Here is an 8828-nt window from a genome sequence, read left to right as displayed (position 1 = left end):
TAATATGCCCTCTTTTACACTCTCATATCAGTCCCTTTAACCATCTTAAAGTTCTTTTCATCATTTACTATCATTTCTTCATGGGTTTTTGGATTAATAAAATCTTTTTTGCAACTCTGTTATGTGGCTTTTTTATACTGTATTTTAAGTGTATGTTAGTCTCATGATCTCAATTCTTTATTGGGATCGATGGTTCCATAAAGAATCTTTCACATCAATGGAACTTTTCCATTCCACAAATTTAGTGAAACAAGTTTTTCAGATCATTAAAATGTTCTTCACACTAAGAAAAAATGGTTGTTTTAAGAATATTCACTAAAAGGTTCTTTGGTGGATCCAATGTATGGAAGCAAATAAGAGACAACTACTTGAAATTTAACAGCCACTGAATACTTCGTTTTGAAATATTTTATTTTGAAAAACATTTATCTGAATTTATTTGCTCTGAATTCACCCCTTTGAAATTTTTACTTTGGAAACCATGTAGCCTATCTGAATTTATTTGTTTCGAATTTACCTCTGAAATTTAAACATGAAAATTCTTGATTTCCATTTTAAAAACCTGAATTTCGATAAATATTTTTCAATGCTCACAAATTCAGATACAAAATATATATATATAAACTTACAGAATTTCAGATAAAATAGATTCAGATCTCAAATTCGACTGCTCAAATTCAGATCGAAAAATTCATGTTAAATATTGACGTGGTAACATCCGGGCTACCCCCTTCGCTAATCCACGCCCTCCCTAGTTACTGTTGCTACGTCTGTCAAGCTTTCCCGCCTGGCACGTCTATTACAGTGTGTATGCAGCGGTGTCAGGCATTCCCAATGAGATAGATAATTAGTAATTTTTGGCGAACATGTGAAATATCTGAGAGAGCAAGACAAAAGGGACTGCAGTGTGCATTCGAGGGATATATCCACATCATAATATGCCACTGATTAGATAATAATTTCATAAAAATTGAAGCTAAAAGCCTATAGCCTAGTCCCAGCGCAAGCAGCAGCGCCTCATACGCTGACCATTCACACGGGAAACACACAAATTGAGGAACAGCTATGTTCGTGCACAGCAGGGTAAGTGAAATGTGAAAATAATCTAATAATTATAAATCAAACAGTTTATCCACAAATCTTGTGGAATAACACTAACACCGGGAGAGCCGCGATCGGATTAAGTTAAAGTTACTCAGTCAGGGGTAGTAGGCCGTCGATTAACAAAATGCTGAAATATATTTTAAAGTATGTCAGTGAGCCTCCGTCTTGTCTTTAATCGTCTTATTTTACTTTAAAACATATGCATTATGAACAAAGAACCGTCACTATCTCCAAGCAATAGGTGTTTTTGTTAATCCTGTGGACATGTAGTTGTGAATGGGGTCACACACTGCTGGATCCACGTCCATCATTTCTCCCCTTGGCTTTTAGATTTTCGGTAAGGAAAAAATGTCCAAACTTTTAGGATACCGGGTATCAGATTTGCACAATCCATACGCACAACACTTCGGCATGTTTCCCTCACTCGAAACCTAGCCAGACCTCCCGCGCCTAGTTATGGTTGCTAAGACACAATTGACCAGTGGCGGTTTTCGGGCGTGGCTTAGCGAAGGGTCAGCCCGGATGTTACCATTGTAACATCCTGACTGTATGTCCAAAAAGGGACACCGTAGCCCTCGGGCAAGTCTCGCGAATCTCGCGAGACTAGGTGTCGAGGGTGGTGGAATAATAGTAAAAGCGCACAGTTCGAGTGGTCCGTGTCTGGTCCAGTTATTATATGTAAAATATGATTTAGCCAGTGAGCAAACATTGCATGGTGTCAGAGTAGAGGCTAGCACCCACGTCCGACACAGAAACATGGATAGTTTCGGCGTCCCAGCACCCAAGATGGATTGGGAATCAGCTAACTTACCAGAAGGGTGGCGACGTTTCAAGCAGCACGCGGAGCTAATATTCTCCGGACCTCTACGGGAAAAACGTGAACAGGACAAATGCAGCTATTTCCTCTTATGGATCGGGGGAAAAGGGCGCGACATTTTCAACACATGGACGCTAACAGACGAAGACGCGAAGAAACTACAAACATACTACGATAAGTACACCGCGTATCTCACACCAAAGTCTAACCCGATATATGCAAGATATCGTTTCCACGAGAAAACGCAAGGTGATGGGGAAACCTTCGAACAATTTGTCACAGAATTGAAGCTGTTAGTAAAGGACTGTGGATACCCCAACAGTGACGAGATGGTGCGAGACCGCATTGTTTTCGCTACAAATTCACCGCGAGTGCGGGAGAAGTTGCTCAGCCACGGCGCGGAGCTAACGCTAGATCAAGCCATCGACATCGCGCGATCACATGAGCTAGCACAAGTCCAACTCAAAGAGATGGTGGGAAGCAAATACCCCAACAACGACGCGGTACGACGCATAGCCCGAAGACCGGAACACAGACAAACGCGCACGAGTTACAAAGCCAGGCCGAGAGAGCCCGCCACAGCTCATAGAGAATGTGATAGATGTGGCGGCCTGCATACCACCAAAGAAGGCGCCTGTCCAGCAAAAGGAAAGCAATGCATGAAGTGCAAAAAATTCAATCACTTTGCAAAAGTCTGTAAGTCAAAACTACACACAAACACACACACAAGAAAAGTGATTCACACCATGGACGAAGACACTGAAGATGAGCAGGTAGAACTTTTTATTGACGGACTTACAAGTGAAAACACAGGAAAATGTAACGAACAAGCTTATGCTGAAATTAATATCAGGATCCCAGAAAGTTAAATTCAAAATTGACACTGGCGCACAGACCAATGCAATTCCCGTACACACATTTGAAAGACTGTTTAGAGATACTGCCGTAAAACCAACCACCCAAAAGATCTCCGGCTATGGTGGTGATTTCCTGAAAGTGAAGGGCACCTGTCGTCTAAAGTGCAAGTATAAAAACACCTCCATCGTGCTCGAATTCTACACAGTAGACACCAAAGCACCTCCCATCCTAGGGATGAGAGCTAGTCTAGACCTCAAGTTAATCAAACTGATACTGGCTGTGGCCGAGGAAGAAGCGAAACCATGTACAGACACAGACAGCCTCCTTAAAGAATACACAGACGTCTTCCAGGGCATAGGAGAGTTTCCAGGGGAGTGCAACCTCCATGTCGACCCACTCGCCACACCAGTAGTATACCCACCACGAAGAGTACCGATCGCTCTGTGAGACAGACTGAAAAAATAGCTCGACAATATGGAAGAGAACAACGTAATTTGCAAAGTGACAGAGCCCACAGAATGGGTTAACGCCCTCGTAGTCGTCAAAAAACCCCAGACTGGCAAGCTGAGAGCCTGCCTGGACCCCAGAGACCTCAACAAGGCAATAAAAAGGCCCCACTACCCCTTGCCGACTCTAGAAGATGTCACCACAAAGCTCGCCGGAGTGCAGTACTTCAGCGTCCAGTACGCTGTACAACGTCTTCCCTGTTAACGACATTTAATACCCCTTCGGCAGATACAGGTTCCTGAGGCTGCCGTTTGGAATCAACTCAGCCCAAGACGAATTCCAAAGGCGTGTCGACGAGACATATGAAGGTCTCACAGGTGTAGCTGCCATTGTCGACGACATACTCGTCTTCGGTGAGACAAAGCTTGAACACGATAACAACCTCAGGGCCATGCTGAAGCGCACAAGAGAAAGAGGGGTAAAGCTAAATCCCGACAAATGCCAAATAAGTGTATCAGAGGTCAGCTACTTCGGTCACACGTTCTCGCGAGAAGGCGTCAAGCCAGACCCGGCGAAGGTGAAAGCGATACGAGAAATGCAGCCACCCACAAGCAGAGGGGAGTTGGAAACCATCCTCGGGATGATTAACTATTTGGCCAGATTCGCACCACACCTCTCCGAGATAAACGCACCACTACGCCAACTGCTGAAGCAGGACAGTGAATTTTTATGGGACAAAAATCACGACAAAGCATTCACGCAGACGAAAAAATTGATAACAGATCACCCTGTGCTCGCGTACTTTGACCCACAAAAAGAACTCAGACTCCAAGTAGATGCCTCAAAATGCGGCCTCGGCGCTGTCATGCTCCAAGATGGAAAACCCATTGCCTATGCTTCCAAGTCACTCAACAGCACCGAAGTGAACTACGCCCAAATATAAAAGGAACTGTATGCAGTTTTATTCGGCTGTAAGTGTTTCCACGAATACATGTATGGCCGGAGTATGATTGTAGAATCTGACCACAAACCTCTGAAAGCAATCCTCCGAAAACTGCTGGCCGCAGCACCACCGCGGCTACAGAGGATGATACTACAGCTTCAGAAATATAACATTCACATCATCCACAGGCCTGGAAAGGACATCCCAGTGGCCGACACCCTGTCCCGGAAATCCATCGAGCACCAAGACAGCAGCCTCATGGAAAGCATGGAAGCACAGGTACATACACTCATAAGTACTGTTCCAGTGAGTGACAGAAAGCTACTGGAGATCAAGGACGCAACAGCACAAGATGCACAGCTTACTACACTCAGAAAAGCCGTGCAGAACGGATGGCCTGATGAAAGGAGGAAATGCCCGCTCGGCATCCAGGAATATTGGAACCACCGAGATGAGATTTCTGAGATGGAAGGAATACTTTTCAAAGGTGTGAAAATCATAGTTCCCCAGAGCCTCAGAAGAGACATGCTCCAGCGCATACACGCAGGACACATGGGTGTGGAGAAAAGCAAGCATAGAGCACGAGACCTCCTGTTTGGGAAAATGGGAAAACAAATAGAAGCAATAGTAGAACAGTGCTGTATATGCCAGGAACGACGTGATGCTAACCACAAAGAACCCCTGTGGTCACATGACATACCCGAGAGACCATGGCAAGTGGTAGGCACAGACCTCTTCACATGGAACACTCAAAACTTCATCGTCATTGTAGACTACTACAGTAGATTCTTTGAAATGGAGCAACTCACGAGCTGCACCTCACTTGTAGTAATCACCAAACTCAAGTCCGCGTTCGCCCGTCACGGCATCGCAGAGACAGTCATCAGCGACAACGGACCACGCTACAGCTCTGAGGAGTTCCGCTGCTTCGCAAACGCGTGGAACTTCACCCACACCACCACAAGTCCACGCTACCCACAGAGCAACCGCCTTGCTGAAAAGACTGTCCAGACAGCAAACCGCATCCTGGACAAGGCAAAAGCCGGAAACACAGACCCCTACCTCGCTCTGCTGGAGTACAGGAACACTCCAGTGGACAACCTCCAGTCACCGGCCCAGCTTCTGATGAGCCGACGACTACGTTCCATACTCCCAGCGACCAGTAGGCATCTGCAGCCACAGGTAGCACCTCAGAAAGCTATCCAAGACAGACGGAAGGCGTGCCAACACCGCCAACAAGCATACTTCAACAGAGGCACCAAGCCATTGTCTCACCTACCTGCTGGCACACCGATTCGCTTCCGTCAGGAGGATGGTTCCTGGAGACCTGCAACGGTAACACAACATGCACACACACATAGGAGCTACCACATCCAGACAGAAGATGGACAAACTCTACGACGCAACCGTTGGCACCTCCGCGAAAGCAGAGATGCTCCAGACACTAAAGACACACAGCATACAGAAACACACACCAATAACACACAGCCACCACAACCTGAACCTGCGGACCACCCGCAACCAACAAAAGCCCAATTACACAACAAGGTTTGGCCGCATCTCCAGGCCAAGACAAGTCCTTGACTTATAATGTAAAGGGTGTAGGCGGATCGCTGCCCTAAAAAAAAAAAGAAAAAAAAAAAGAGAGAAAACGTGTTTACAAACCTGTTACTTACCCGATACCTCGGAAACACTGTGAAATCAGTTTGACTGACTGTTCTGTCTTTTCACAACTAGTTCACCTTCAGGTTACTTAAATCATACAAAAAATCAAAACATTGTTTCTGACTAGAAAACTAATGTCTTATCTACATCCACGTCTTATGTCATTTAAATGCTGCCCGTACTTGTTTACATTACAGCAATGACACTAATGATGACCACAGACTGTACATGTCAGACTGCTTATATATGCATTAGCACAATTGTTATGTTCACGGAATTAATGTTGCGTGTGTTTAGGTAATGCCATTTGTTTCTTAAGAAGGGAGATGTAACATCCTGACTGTATGTCCAAAAAGGGACACCGTAGCCCTCGTGCAAGTCTCGCGAATCTCGTGGTGGTGGAATAATAATAATAAAAGCGCACAGTTCCAGTGGTCCGTGTCTGGTCCAGTTATTATATGTAAAATATGATTTAGCCAGTGAGCAAACATTACAACCATGTGAATATTTAACTTGAATTCTTTGATCTGAATTTGAGCAGTCGAATTTGACATCTGAATCTATTTTATCTGAAATTCTGTAAGGTGATTTTTTTTTTTTGTATCTGAATTTGTGAGCATTGAAAATTATTCATCGAAATTCAGGTTTTTAAAATGGAAATCAAGAATGTTCTAATTTAAATTTCAGAGGTAAATTCAAAACAAATAAATTCAGATACATGGTTTCCAAACTAAAATAATTTCAAAGGGGTGAATTCAGAGCAAATAAATTCAGATAAATGTTTTTCAAAATAATATATTTCAAACCGAAGTATTCAGTGGCTGTTAAATTTCAAATAGTTATGTCTCTTATTTGCTTCCATACAATGATTCTTCTATGGAATCCCTGCAAAAAAAATAAGAGTGTGAGTGATACTATGATTACTTTCACTGTAAAAAAAAGAAAGAAAAAGAAAAAAGTTGCTGCCTTAAACATCCAAGTTGATTGTACTTAAAAACAATCAACTCTTTGTTGCTTTTAAACAAATTGATGCATAAAGTGAAGAAGAAAGGAAGACCAGACTAGCTCTACTTGTTCAATCTGAACGAAATACTAAAATTAAATCACATGGAGGTATGAAAATTATGTAATAAACAAGAACAAATAATGTTTTTTTTTTTCAAAGTTGTTTAGAGTCCAGCTCTTCTGCTGCTCAGTCTCTTTATGAGAAACAATTTCAGTCAGGTGTGTCCAAAATATTTGACTGGTACTGTATTCATATTAATGCATATAAATAATAAATCTTATGGACTTCACACACAGTAAATAGCTTTGCATCTCCAACATGAATAAATGTAAATGGGAAGCATTTACAAAAAAGACCTTGAACCACACTTCCATAATGAACAGAGAATGCAGGAAAATACTTTGCCTTTTATTTCCTTTTTTATCATTTTTAAACAAATGTGAAGATACATCCATGACAACACAAAGTTCTGAACTCCCCTTTCCAAAGTGTTTACATCTACACTCTCTCTTTACAGATCTGTGTACAAAACAATAAGTTATAGTCCCATAGATTCCTACTTACATTTAACTATACAACAAAGTTTAAATGGTGACCAAATAAATATCTGCAGTATAAAAATGATCACAGGGAGAGGAAGAGGCCCGGGAACGTTAGGAGGAAGTGCTTCGGTCAGCGAGCGCAGTGACCGACTCCCTTCCCGACCAATGGCATCGTTTGAGCGAGAAGAACGCGTGGCCCTCATTACTAATGGTGCTGTTCAGACACAGAGGCTTTTTCAAGTTCCTTTGGAAACCTCTAGCCAATCACATGCAAAGCTGGGTATGACATCATCCATCACAGGTTAGTGGACTTTTGATCCAAATTGATTCAATTAACGTTACATACAAACACAAAACAGAGCATTTCCAACATGATTTGCCTTGTCAATTCCAGTTTTTAGTTTGTCTTGGTAACTGTAAGGGATGCCAGCTTGAGAGAGGTCTGACGTCGACTATTAAGACGATTAGTAGGCATCAGGAGGCTATACTGTGTGTGTTTGCATTGACCACGGCCACACTTTGAACGGTCACTCGAAGGGTTAAAGGTGAGAGGTGATTGGCAACGGCAAACATGTCTGATGCATTGCTTTGAGAATAAACCAGGAAACTCTGCTATCACTCTATCATACACATACACACAGAAATATGATTATTTCTAATCTTTTAGTAGTTAGACTTTTTAAATAAAAACTCATACTGCACGTTGTGTACACTGATGAGAGGAACGCTTGGCCTGATACTGTCAAATAGGGTCATCAAAAATGCTTTTGCAAGACATGATTGGCAAACTGAATCTAATATAGTGATTAGAATTCATATGGCTGAATATCAAAAAAAAAAAAAAAATAGTAAAATACACCAAAATTCTCAAGTCAAATTTCACCCCAAAAACAAGAGATTAAAATAATCAATTATATTTTGAATCTATTTGGACCACTAAGTTTTGTATTGTGACACTGAAAATAATTTCTCATATTTTTTATTTTATTTTATTTTATATAACGGTAGTAAAAATATAAATACCAATACTTGTATTGCAGTAAAATTATTTTATATTTTATTTTACAGTAATGAAAACACCATTTCAACATGAACAGGTGCTATTTTTTATTCTTATTTAATTCCTATGATAATGATTCATTTTCAATGGGGATATCATTACTGTAATCTAAAAATACTTACTGAAATACAATCCTTTTATGCTAATTTAAATACAAATCAGAACAGAAAATACTACCATTATGTTTTTGTTTATCTCTCTTGATTGTTGGGTTAAAAATGACCCAGGCGGGCTCTTGACATGACAATTACCCATTTAGTCAACATGTTTAGTAAGTTCTGTGGTCCCATACATCCAAATGAAATGCATTTAAATCAACTCACAACATGAGAAAACATTTACCCTTGCGTGATTAAAAGAATTCAAGCTTTTTTAAAATGAAAAAG

The 8828-nt window shown here is 41.5% G+C and overlaps 1 long non-coding RNA gene across 1 annotated transcript; it reads right to left on the bottom strand.

Annotated features, from left to right (window-relative positions):
• Positions 1-7227: 7227 nt before the first annotated feature.
• LOC130078713 (uncharacterized) lies at positions 7228-8359 on the bottom strand. Its single transcript, XR_008805957.1, has 2 exons — positions 8074-8359; positions 7228-8042 (listed from the first exon to the last, which is right to left on the bottom strand). It is a non-coding gene; the product is annotated as an uncharacterized LOC130078713 (long non-coding RNA).
• Between the last annotated feature and the right edge of the window lie 469 nt (positions 8360-8828).

Source organism: Rhinichthys klamathensis, unplaced genomic scaffold (assembly GCF_029890125.1).
Source record: "Rhinichthys klamathensis goyatoka isolate OS25496 unplaced genomic scaffold, OSU_Roscu_1.1 h1tg000959l_1, whole genome shotgun sequence".
Classification (NCBI taxonomy): domain Eukaryota; kingdom Metazoa; phylum Chordata; class Actinopteri; order Cypriniformes; family Leuciscidae; genus Rhinichthys; species Rhinichthys klamathensis.
This window is presented reverse-complemented; position numbering and strand designations above follow the sequence as displayed.